General features: G+C 39.9%; 1 protein-coding gene across 4 annotated transcripts in view; it reads left to right on the top strand.

Annotated features, from left to right (window-relative positions):
* Rusc2 (RUN and SH3 domain containing 2) overlaps positions 1 to 13,483 on the top strand; it is a 63,576-nt gene that overhangs the window by 34,583 nt on the left and 15,510 nt on the right. The window contains exon 1 of one of the 4 annotated variants that reach the window (XM_004873950.4): positions 2,875 to 3,476. The exons of 2 other annotated variants lie outside the window; for them this stretch is intronic. The gene's annotated coding sequence lies outside the window, so the exon portion shown is untranslated. Of the gene's footprint in view, positions 1 to 2,874; positions 3,477 to 13,483 lie in introns of those variants that run through there. One more of the 4 variants, XM_087184291.1, reaches the window with a different exon arrangement.

Below are 13,483 nucleotides of genomic sequence, written 5' to 3'. Positions count from 1 at the left end.
CTTGCAGTAAATCTGCATTCAAGTAGAATTCCAGTATTTTTTTATTAGACAATGAAGAGAGTAGGTGTGGTCATGCACACCTGTAATCTCAACAGAGTGTGACTGAAACAGCAGAATGAAAAGTTTGGGCCCAGCCTATGTAATTTAGCAACTTAGTAAAATCTTGTCTCAAAATTAAATACATTTTTTTGTTGTTGTTATTTTAATCAGGGTCTTGCTATGTATGTAACACAAGCTGGCCTCAAACTCTTTTTTTTATTTTTTAGATTTAACATGTTTTATAAGCCTAGATTATAAATTACAGAATACCAAAGTGTTGCTATATTAATTGGTGCCATCAACAGCTCCCCCCCCATACCTCTTTACTACTTAAAACAGTACCTTCCCCTCTAATTCCCAGATATGAAGCAATCAGAATATTTTCATTTAGTTTCAGGGTTAACACCAGAAAGCGGTTATAAAGAACTGAAGTTTTGTGTTGACCAAAAGACACAGGTTTCTCATTAAACTTTGTTTTAATGGGTCTCAAAATTCTGTGACAGATTTTTGGTCAAGCTGTTTCAATTGAAAAATGATTTAAAAAACTAATAACTTAAAACTGTCACACACAAAAAGAAAACAGATGGTCCAGAAAACACGTTCTCCTTTCCTCCTGAAGGTTTTACGATGCATTGTTATCATTAACCAGTCTTTTACTATTAAACTTAAATGGCCGATTGGGAGAAACAGTTCAGAGACCGGTCTTCCACCACTGATTAAGACTGGGGTGGCAGGTGTTAGGGGTGATATTCATTTAGCCCTCTGAGCTTTCTGGAAAGACTTGGTGACCTGGCCAGCTCCAGCAGCCTTCTTGTCCACTGCTTTGATGACACTCACAGCAACTGTGTCTCATATTGCGAACAGCAAAACGACCCAGAGGTAGATAGTCAGAGAAGCTCTTGACACACATGGGCTTGCCTGGAACCATGTCAACGATGGCAGCGTCACCAGATTTCAAGAATTTGGTGGCCTCAAGCTCTTGAGGTGATCCTCCTGACTCATCCTCCTCAGTGCTATTGCAGAGGCCATGGATCCAATCCCCGGACCTGGTGGGGGGGGGGGGTTGGGGAATGAAGAAAGAAGAATGTAAGAAGTAGAACTAGAGCCAGGTGTGGTGGCATACCTGTAATCACAGCACTCAGAGAGGCTGAGGTAGAACAATTTCAAGTTCAAGCCTAGTCTGGGCAAGTTAGTGAGATCTTGTCTTTAAAAAAAAATGTTTTTAAATTTAAAAGCAGCTGCTGATGTAGCTCAGTGCAGTGAAAAGAAGAAGAGGGAAAAAAAGTAGAACTAAAAGAATGCCAAAGGAAAAACGTTAGAGAGAAGATGACTATTCATGTCAGGTGTTTCTTTGTTTGTTTGTTTACAGTACCAGGGATTGAACTCAGGACCTTGTGCTTGCCAGGCAGGCATGGCACCACTGAGCTACATTCCCTACTAGACAGATTATTTTTTAAAAATTGTATCAGTTCAAATATTACTGAAGGCAGATTTCTGTAGATTTGCCTACTCTGGATATTTCATATAAATGGAATCCATCAATATATGACTTTTTGTGTTTATCCTCTTTCACAAAGCATATTCTGTTTTCAATATATATCATTGTGCCATGTACCGGTACTTCATTCCTTTTTATTGCTGAGTAATAGTCCATTGTATGGATATACCACATTTTGCATATCCATTCATTTTCTTTTTTTTTTGGTACCGGGGATTGAACTCGGGTCCTTGCACTTGCGCAGCAGGCGGCGAAACCACTGAGCTAAATCCCCGGCCCTATCCATTCATTTTCTAATGAACATGTTCTGAAAAAAAGAGCAGTAGCCGTGTTAAGTGACACATGATTTATTTAAAATTTTGTATGGACTTAGTTTCTGATGAAATTTGCATTTGTATATAATGGAATGATAAAATTATGGCAATATGCTTTCTCTTATAAATTGATGATGATTTTTAATGAGTTTCTCAAGGCTGGCCTTAAACTTGCAGTCCTCCTGCCACAGCCTCCTCATTAGCTGAGGTTACAGGCATGTGTCACCACACCTGGCAATTTTCTCAGATTTTGATATCCACAGAGAGTACTGGAACCAATCCCCACTATCCCCCCCACACACACACACAGATACCAAAGGATGACAGAAGTGAACCTTGGGAGGAGCCTTAGGCGAGGCTAGTGCTTAGGACCAACCCCACTTTTGAGAGCATCTCTGTATTCAAAGATAGCAGTAGGAAGCATTGGCACTGGTAGACAGTGCAGCCATCTACTGTACAACTGGCTTTTGCTATGGTTTCTGTATTATTATTCCCACAGAACTGGCCCAGAACCTGGGTAGAGAAGGAGCAGAGGACTCAGTAGGTCTCCATACAACTGAGGCTTTTCTCTGGCCTAAAGCAGACCACTCCCTGGGCCTTCCTGTCCCTAGGAAGATGGGCTCCCTGGCCTTTCAGGCTGGCTAAATGGATCCTGCCTCCACACAAACCTATTTTGTTGAAATTCAGCATTGACCAAAAACTGATGTGAGTGTTCCTTGATCCTCTAAAGATCCAAGGAACTGAGTTAGACAGGGTATTAGAAAAGAAGCCTGCAGCCACGTGGTCCTGAAACTCATTTTCCCGCCCTATGTGCAGAAGCCTGCCTGCCTCTTCTTTAGGCAGACCCCACCACAGTTCCCTGTGGAGGTGCTCGCACTAGGAAGCCTGGTGCTGAGACCTGCCCAGCATCTGCAGGGACTGAGCTCACGTGTCTGCTGCTCTCTGCAGTCTCCCTTCAGGGCCTCAGAAATCCCCTCCCAGCCTCACTGCCCCACCCTGATGTTAGTCTGGAATGCTAGTGTGAGGAAAAAGCTGGAAAACAGGGAATCATTCAGAGTGGGGAAAAAGAGGAGGAAGAGGTTTCTGGCTGGGGTCTAAAAGGAGGAGCCGAAGGAAGGAAGGAAGCAAACAAGCAAGCTTCCAGGCTCTGCCCAGGCTTCTTCCTTAACACTCTTAAGGACAAGAGAGGAGCTAGACCCAGCTCTCCCTATTTTTCCCTTGGTGTCTTAGTCTCCATCTTGCAGCACTGACTGCCCTGTGTAGTAGACTTTTCTCTACCCTCCTCCTTCCCTGGGCTAACAGGCCCACAGGGACTGATGGGGAGGGAGGCTGAGTAGCTTGTACTGTGGGCACGCCTGCTCCTTTCCCTTCCCCCTTCCCTTAGCAGCAACGTCACCGCAGCACCAGCAGCCGCGGCAGCAGCCAGGAGCCGGGCTGGGATTGCACAGCCTCCCTGCCTTAGCTAGGATGCCATTGTATTAGCAGAAATCAGATCTTAGGGACTCGGCCCACTTCCTCCAGTGTGGCCCTGTGGAACAGTGCCTCAGCTGGAACTGTCAAGGTGAGCTCGGTGGGAGTGCGAAAGGAACAGGAGCCTCCAGTCCAGCTCAAGGCTCCTTACAGAGGTATGGCACAGCGGGTGCTGGGGGAGGGGCGGGGCAGAGCCCGAGAATCCCGGTTGGAGTTTAGGCCCTAGTTTTTGAGGGCTGGCTTTGTCTTTCTGAAAGAGAGAGAGCCTGCGCAGACAAGCTCATCCATGCATACATTTGGCTGTGGTGCAAGGATGTGGAAAAGCAGAGGCTTGGGCTAATAGCTATTTATGCTAATTTGTCAAGAAGCAGAAGAGCCTGCCCTTCCTTTCTGGGCATTTCTCATGAAGCTACAGTAGGTTCGTTCTATAGTCAGGGTGGAAGGGGTCAGATCTAGAAACAAAGGTTTAATGGGAGGAGACACCCCTAAAGCTATAAGTTTATGATGTAAGTTTATGATGGAGACCATGCAGAGATCCACGCAGCTTTCAAGAGCAGCTGGGCAGCCTTTCCCTCCACCACATGCATACATGCATGCACACAGACACACATGCCATATCTTCTGGTGCTGTGGGAGCCAGCCCTGGGCTCCACCTTAGAATGGAGTAAAAGAATGTTGACCAAGATGTCCTACAGTATACAGGAAGAGGGTGTCATTGTAATTCCCAGGGCACCTGACCTGTTATAATCAGCCTTCTTATACAGATTTAGCTTCCTAGTAGGAAGAGAACTAAGCATAAGATAAGCTGCCATTCCCAGACCCTTCCCTTTTCCCTCAGTCCTGCCTGAGAGAAGACCCAGTCAGGAAAAAGGCTATCAGTCCCATGGAGGCTTCTCAGGAGCTCAAGTCAAAGTCAGATTTCTATAGAATAGTAACTAAGTACCACTGTCTTCCCTATCTTCCTTCAGGAGGCCAAAAAGAGAGGGAATGAGGTCTTTGACTAGCAGAAGGACACTGATGTCCAAAGACAGGAGAGGCTTTCTTTTGGAATGTACCTGCCCAGAGTTGTCCTATTGCTGAGGAGTAGAAAAGTTCCTTAAATTCCCATTTCCATTAAACCACCTTGGTAGAAGATTCAAAGTGTGATAATGGGAGGCAGTATTTCCACAGTGTGCAAATATGTATGTGGTTAAGGGATACACTGGAAAGTTGTGGGAGTGTATTAGTTCCGAGGAAGCATCTAGGGATATGAACCACAGAGCAGAGGAAAGAAGCTTTGGGAACCATGGATGGGGCTGGGACATAGGGACTGGGAACTGGAACAAGAGGGGCAAGGGGCAGGACTAACAAGTGTTGTAGGAGCAAGGGGTCTGTGGGTTTAGAAAATAGAGAGTATCTTCACCTATATAAATGAAGGCTAAGTGTGGGGCCACTCAGGAAGGATAGGAAACAGCTGGTCTGAGCAGCAGGGCAATCATAAGGACTTTAGGAAGAAGGTGCAGTCCTATAAGTTTTCTTTGGAAGGTAGTTGAGAATTAGGCAAGCCTGGGTTTGAATCCCATAGCTGTGTGACTGTGGGCATACCACTTAAACACTCTAAGCTTCAGTTTTCTCTTCTGTAAAATGGGAATGATTATGCCTACTTGAAAATGACATAGTAGTATTAAAGCTGATACATGTACATGTATCATATAAGGGCCCAATAAGTGATCACTAATAAATAGCATTATTATTATAGGCCAAGAGATACTCATTTGGGACTAGGCCCAGGAAAAGGATCTCAAAGACACCTTTCCATGAATCTCTCATGCTAGACTTCATTACTTCATGCTGGATGAGCCCACTGCACCTCTGTCTATGCTGTAGGCATAGCTAGAGGACTCATCTTCTGGAGGGCATTTTTCCACTGTTTTCTTATTCTGGATCCTCTGTTGCTTCTCCAGCCTCATCATCCATGTCTCTCCATTTAATTAGGGTACAAAAAGAGTCTGGCAAGAGCTCTTCTTAGTATTTCTCTTCACCTTTACAGAGTACAGCATTGACTTGTCTGGATATAGGACAAGTTACTCTTAGGAAAAAAGTCTTAGGTATGCTTTCAGAACATGTTTTCTGTGATGTTTAAATCAAGTCAAAAGCATGATATTTATCCTTTCAGTACTTGAGGGGTGGGGGCTGCTGGGGATTGAACCCAGGGCTTTTTCACTGAGCTACATTCCCAATTCTTTTTCTTTTTTATTTTGAGACAGGGTCTTGCTAAGTTGTTAAAATGCCCAAGTTGTGCTCAAATTTGTTATCCATCTACTTCATTCCTCCCAGAATTCTGGGATTATAGGCATGTCCAGCCACGCCCAGCCTGTCAGTACTTTCTTAACTGATGAAGGAAAAAGTTAGAATTCCTGAGTCCCATCTAAATTCTCTTATTTATTCACTGAATGATCTAGTAATTTCATTTTTCCAGGTGTCCCTTTTCTTATTTTTTAAAATAAAGAAATTGGTGTGAGGATCACTGAGATACGACATACATAAAATGTGCCTTCTAAAAAAATGTGAAGGGTGTAAGATAAAGTACAAATACAGACCCTGATGAGATGCCTGCAGAACTTCCCTGTACCTGGCCAACTCGAATTATTTGTGGAGGCACCACTGGCAGCCATTGCCCTTGGTTGTATGCAGATCAAGGAGTAAGGCCTCTCCAGAATACAAAAATATGTAATAGTACTATGAAGTCAGTCAGTAAAAGAGCTTGACACTTAAAGTAAGATCTGACATAATCTAAATGTAAAAGCCAAAACTATGTAGCTTTTGGAAAAGAAAGAAAAATTCTTTATGATCTTGGGATAGGTAAATGTTTCTTAGGATACAGAAAACTTTAACCCTAAAAAGAAAAAGTGATAAATAGGACTTCATAAAATGAAAAACTTCTGCTAACAACAACAAAAATGCCATGGTGGGGAGCAGGCTTCCACTACAGTCATGAGACAAATGTGTCCTGGCACTTTCTGCTGGCTGTCTGTGGCCACCCAGATTGAATAGAGTAATGTGGGGGGCCAAATAGGTATGCCACAGACTGAGAGAAAATATTCACACGACAGATCTCTGACAGAGGACTTACATTCAGAATGTTTTAAAACTCCTACAACTCAATAATGAAAATACAAACAATTCAATTTTTAATGAATAAAATAGTCCACAAATAGCTGAACATCTGTCAGGCTCTAAGCACTGTGTAATAAGTTCTAGAGACAGAGCTGATCAGTCTCTGACCTCTGATCTGCATTCTAGTCTGGGGGACAGATATGTAAACATATAATAACCCATATGTCAGCACCCTCCAGCCAAGGGCTCCTTCACCTCCCATATGCATGTGTTCTTACCCCTGGTTTAGAAGATGAGGTTTCTCTGTTCTGTGCATCACTGTTTTGCATGGACATCCCAGCAATGGTTCTGTGGGCCAGAACACAAGTCTTCTACTACATGTATATTTGTGAGTGTCTCTTGAAAATAGTGCTTTAAAGGGGGTAAGAATACCAATTGAAGATCAATGATGGCTGTACCCCATGGGTACTCTTAGAATTACTGCTATATGTATAAGAAATTTCCCTGTCCTCCTTTAATCCGGTTCTTAGAATTATGGCCTGGACTGTAGGAGAAACCTAGTACTTATGTAAGGAGAACTCCTCTCCTTAAAGAAAAATATTGCTTAAATTATGTATCTATAATATATACAAATTAGAATATACAGATGAAACAAAAAATTAAAATAATCCAAAATCACTCAGCAGAAATTGACACCCTTCATTTTTTATTGTATTATGTTTCAGATTTTTTCCACACACATAGATTTTTTTTTTTCTTTAAAATGTGTCATATTGCCAGGCATGGTGGTACATGCCTGTAATCCCAGCTATGCGGGTACCTAAAGCAGGATAATCACAAAGTCAAGGCCAGCCCAGACAACTTGGAGAGACCATGTCTCAAAATAAACTTTTAAAAGAATTGAGGATATAGCTTAGTGCTCCCCAGGATCAGTGCATGGGGAGGGTGTAGCATGCTATACGTGCTGTTTATAATTTGCTACTTTCAATTAATATTTTGTGAACATCTTTCCAAGTCAATAATCATATTAACAGGACTTTATTATTGTTGTTGTTTATTGTTTTGAGACAGGCTGTCATTGTGTTGTCCAGGCTGGCCTCAAATTCCTGGGCTTAAGGAATCCTCCTGTCCTTGGCTCCTGAGCTGCTGGGATTACAAGTGCATACCATCCTACCCAGCTAGTAGGACATTATTTTTTGTTTTGTTTCAGTACCGGGGATCGAACTCGTGTCCTTGCACTTGCGCAGCAGACAGCGAAACCACTGAGCTAAATCCCCGGCCCAATAGGACATTATTTTAATGATACTCTGTTCTGTATTTTTTTATTACTATTGGAAGTTTTCACCTTTCTGTTATCCATAGGGCCAGGAATTTAGCTCAGTGGCGCCATGCCTCCCTTGCAAGCGCAAGGTCCTGAGTTTGATCCCTGGTACCTGGAAAAAAAATGTTGTTATCCTTAAGCATATATATTTGAGCCTAAAGTTTTCTTGGTAAAGGAAGAGAAGAGATAGGAATAAGAAAAGGGGGAATTATCTCATGTGTCTTACGGCAAAACTGCTTTAAAAGCATCTCATCTTTCTCCAAAATGCCACATTTGTGCCGGTCAGCTTATTCTCACCTTGTATGCAAATGCCCAACCCCCTCCACTGCTTAGTACTAATTCCCTTCCTCACTTCTCCATGTCTCTTCCTATAAACATTAATCTTTAGTTTCTTGTTTTGACAGAAGTTTTATACAACAAGCTTGCTGAGACATAATTCACATATCATAAAATTCAGTAGTTTTCATATTTCACCACTGTCTGATTTCACAACATTTTTATCTTCCCAAAAAGAACCTCCATAGCTTTTAAAGTCCCCATTCCCTAGCCTTTGGCAACTACTATCTTTCTGTTTTTATGGATTTGTGTTATGTACATTTCATATAAATGGAATTATATAAGGAAGCTTTTAGTGACTCATTTCCTTCATTTAGCATGATCTCTTTAAGGTCCATTCAGGTTGTAGCATATACCACTACTTCCTTTTACTGCCAAATAATATTGTTACATGTATATGTCGCATTTTGTTTATTCAACAAATATTATTATTTGGATATTTGGATTGTTCCCTTTTTTTCCTACTGTGAATACTGCTGCTGTGAACATTTGTATAAAAGTGTTTATGTGAACATAAAATTTTCAATTCTCCTGGGTATATACCGAAAAGTAGAATTTCTAGGTCCTGTGTTAACTCCGCATTTAACATTTTGGGGGGCTGTCAGACTGATTTTTCAAAAGTCTGCACCATTTACAGTGCCCTCAGCAATGTTTGAGGGTTCCAGTTTCTCCGTATCATCATTGACACTTATTATTTTCTTTTTTTAAATTTTAATCATCCTAGTGGGAGTGAAGTAGTATATGATTGTGGTTTTTATTTATCTGATGACTAATGATGTTGTGCATCTTTTCATGTACTTAATGGGTACTTGATGTCTTCTCTGGAGAAATGTCTATTTAAATTCTTTGCCCAGTTTTCTGTTTGTTTGTTTTAGTGCATATTAGTAACACAGAATAGTGAGATTCATTTTGGTATGTTGGTATATGCATGTAATATATCTTGATTATTTTCATCCCAATAACCCCCCTCTTCTTTTTTCCCCCTCCCCCAATCTCTTTCCTCATCTCCAAAAGTCTACCTTCTAGTTTTCTGTCATTGCTCCATTTTTTTAGATTACACATAATAACAGGAAACATCCAATATTTAACTTTCCATCCATTTTCCTGAAAATGACATAATTTTATTCTTCTTTATGGCTGAATAATATCCTATTGTGTATATATGCCACATTTTCTTTACCCACTTAGCTGTTAATGGTCATCCAGGTGGTTTCTACAGCTTAGCTATTACACTGCAATAAACATGGGTATGAATGTATCACTGTAAGATGCTATCTTTAATTCTTTCAGGAGTATACCAAGGAGTAGTATAGCTTTAAAAAATGGTATACTATTTTTAATTCTTTGAAGAATCTTGATTTCCATAGTGATTGTACTAATTTATATTCCCATTAACAGTACAGAAGAGTTCTTTTTCCCTCACATTCTCACCAGTATTCATTGTTTTTTTGTGTGCTTGATGATAGGCATTCTGACTAAGGTGAGAGGGAATCTCAATGTTGACCCCTCCCCCAGGGTATGTTCTTTTTTTATTTTTTTCACTTTTTATTTAGTTTATTTAATTAGTCTATGTTTACAGCACATGCAGTTTACAATCATCATGTACGTACCACAGCTTGTTTCTTTCTTTTTCTTTCTTTTTTGTACGGGGGATCGAACTCAGGACCTTGTGTTTTTGAGGCAGGCAGCACCACTGAGCTAAATCCCCGGCCCAGTTTGTTTCATTTTTTAATCCCCTTCCCCTTTCCTCCAACCTCCTTCCCTCTTTCTCTAATTCCCCTATCCTGATTTTCATTCTTGTTGATATTATTAATCATAGCTCATGTTATGGCATATATTTACATTCATTGAGATTATTAGGTTCCTGTGCATGACATATCTTTATTCTACTTATTTTCCCTTCCCCTCCTCCTCACCCCTTGCCCTTGCTTTCTTGGACGACTTCCCTATTGCAAGAGATCCACCCCGCTTCCCCTTCTGTCCATCCTTTATTCTTTGTTTGTACTCACTCAAATGAGACGTACCTTATGAGAGATACCTTATGGTATTTAAGTTTGTGTGTCTGGTTTATTTCACTCAACGTTATATTTTCCTAAAAATGTCTCAAATTTGTTCTTCTTTATAGCTGAGTAGTCTTCTATTATATATAGCTACCACATTTTCTTTTTCCAGTTGTCTGTTGATGGGTACACAGGCTGCTTCCAGGATTTGGCTATTACAAATTGTGCTGCTATAAACATTGGTATGCATCTGCTGCTGTACCTTAAGCTCTTTGGGGAAGATACCTAGAAGAGGGAGAGATGGGTCATATGGGATGTCTAATTTCAGTTCTTTGAGAAACCTCCATACTGATTTGCATAATGGTTTTACTAGTTCATATTCCCACCAACAATTTAAGAGGGTTCCTTTTTCACTACAGCCACACCAGCATTTGTTATTGTTTAATTTATTAACGATTGCCATTCTTTCCAGAGTAAGATGGAATCTTAGTGTTGTTTTAATTTGCATTTCTCTAATGGCCAGAGATGTTGAACATTTTTTCATATGTTTGTTAACCTTTTGTATTTCTTCCTCTGTGAAGTATCTGTTAATTTCTCTTGCTCATTTCTTGACTACATCTTTATTTTAATTTTTTTTTTAGTTCTTTATATATTCTAGATATTAGACCTCTGTCTGAGGAGTAGCTGGGAAAATTTTTCCCATTCTTCACTCTACTAATTGATTCTTTTGCTGTACAGAAGCCTTTTAGTCTGATATAATCCCATTTGTTGTTTCTTCCTGTTATTTCTTGTGCAATTGAGGTTCTCTTTAGAAAATCCTCTCCTGCATTTATGTCTTCAATTGTTTTTACCTATTTTATCTTCCGATAGTTTTAATGTTTAGATCTTTGATCTGGTTTTTTTTTTGGTTTTTGTTTTTGGTACCAGGGGTCCAACTTGGGTCCTTGTGCTTGCAAGGCAGGCAGCGGAACCACTGAGCTAAATCCCCAGCCCTGTTTTTATTTTAATTTAGTATACAGTGAGAGATATGGGTCCGGTTTCAGTCTTCTGCAAACAGATAACCATTTTTTCCACAACCACTTGTTGAATAGGCTGTTTTTCTTCCAACATATGCTTTTGTTATCAAAGATCAAATATGGCCTCGAACCCAAAATGATCCTCCTGCCTCAGTGTCCTAAGTGCTGGGACTATAGGCATACACCACTACACCCAGCCATGCCCATTTTGACATTATTGGCTCAATGTTATTTTGATTTGCATTTCCCTTATGGCTAAAGATGATGAGCATTTTTTTCATATATTTATTGGCCATTTATAGGAGGCTAAGACAGGGGGATTGCTGTGAATTTGAGGCCAGCCTGGGCTACATAGTGAGTTCAAGGCCAACCTGAACTACATAGTGAGACCCTTTCTCAAAAAACAAACAAACAAAAAACCCAAACCTGGATTAAATTATTGGCCATTTGTACTATTTCTTTTTTTAGTACCAGGGATTGAACTCAGGACCTTGTACTTGCAAAGCAGGCGCTGGAACCACTGAGCTAAATCCCCAGCCCTGTACTATTTCTTTTGAGGAGTGCCTCTTCATTACCTATTTATTGATGGGGTTATTTGGGGGGGGGGTTGGAGGGTTGGTTTTTTTAGTTCTTTATATAATCTTTATCAGAAAAGTAGCTAACAATGATTTTTCTGTCGTTCTTTTTTTTTTTTTTTGGTATGAGGGATCAAACTCAGGTCCTTGCACTTTCAGAGAGCAGGTGGTGGAACCACTGAGCTAAATCCCAGCCCTTTCTCTTATTCCTTTAAGTCACTTCTTCATTCTGTTGATTGTTTCCTTTGCTGTGCAGAGGCTTTTTAATTTGATGTAGTCTCATTTGTTGATTATGTTTTCTTCTAGAAATTTCAATGGTTCTGGTCTTATACCTAGGTCTTTGATCCATTTTGATTTGATTTTAGTACAGGGTGAGAGATAGGAAGCTAGTTTCAGTCTTCTACATGTGTATATCCAGTTTGCCCAGCATTGTTGGTTAAGGAGACCATCTTTCTCCAACGTGTTTTTGGCCCCATTGTTAAAAGCCAGATGACTGTAGGTGCATGGGTTTGTTTCTATGTCTTCTATTCTATTCTATTCTATTGTTCTACAGGTCTATTTTTGGACCAGTTTGATGTTGTTTTATTACTACAGCTTTGTAGTATAATTTGAAAATCAGGTATTGTGATGCCTCCAGCATTGCTTTTTTTGCTCAGGACTCCTTTGGTTCTTCTGGGTCTTTTGTGCTTCCGTGTGAATTTTAGGATTGTTTTTTCTAGCTTTGTGAAGAATATTGTTGGTATTTCTCTAGGGATTGCATTAAATTTATAGATCGCTTTTGGTAATACGCTCTACACAGGTTTTTGAGTTGTTTTTTAATTATTGAATTGTAAGAGGTTTTCATATATTCTGATTAAAAGTCTCAGGTATATAATTTGCAAGTGCTTTTTCCTGTTCTTTGAATTTCATTTTTTTTCACCCACATTTTTATCAGTGCATATTGGTTATATAGATTATACGTGTTGTGTTTTAACAAATATTTACATCCATATAACATACTTTAATCACCCCCCATCACCCTCCTGGCCCCACTCCAGTGTTTGGGAGGCTGTTCAGTGTATATAATGTATCTCCATCATAGTCATGCCCCCTGGCTTTTCGTTTCCTTAGTGGTATCCTTTGAAGCACAAATGTGTTTAATTTCTATGGAGTCTAGTTTATCTGGTTGTTGTTGTTTTTTAATCACTTGTATTTTTGGTGTTCTAATCCAAGATAACAAAGATTTAGTCTTATGTTTTCTAAGTTTAATCTTATAACTCATGTTAGCTTCCCCATTGTCTGCCTTTGTACATCTACACCCATTTCTCCAGTTAACACACAAGAGCTTGAGGTCTAACAAGGGAGATGTCCTCTCAGAATAGGAAGGAGGAAAAAAGGATTGTAAATACTTTCTTCCTAATTTTAATGTGATTTAATTTAATACAAATAATTATATTTCAGTGTAATTGTCCTTCACACAATATTTGTTATCCATTTGCATTTTTAAATTTTATTTATTTTATTTTTCTTTTTTCCATACCAGGAATCAAACTCAGGACCTTGCACTTGCCAGGCAGGTGCAGTGCCACTGAACTAAATCCCCAGCCTCATTTTTTACTTTAATGTATTGGTATTACCTATGTCCTTGAGCATATGTAACTTGCCTAGCTCTTTCTACACTCCACATGAAGAGCTGTGGTCTTATGATCTAAATGAGTTAAATTTGAAGAAATTGAAACGTCTAAATGAGTTAAATTTGAAGAAAGGGTTCAGTTAAATGATGAATAAGAGAAAGGTAATGGGAGATTTAAAGCCACAGTGAGTAGAAGGAAAATGATA

This window comes from Heterocephalus glaber, unplaced genomic scaffold, assembly GCF_053883595.1.
Source record: "Heterocephalus glaber isolate CG9 unplaced genomic scaffold, H.glaber_assembly_v1.0 deba00001481, whole genome shotgun sequence".
Lineage (NCBI taxonomy): Eukaryota > Metazoa > Chordata > Mammalia > Rodentia > Bathyergidae > Heterocephalus > Heterocephalus glaber.
The sequence above is the reverse complement of the archived record's forward strand: the minus strand, read 5'-3'. Positions and strand labels throughout refer to the sequence as shown.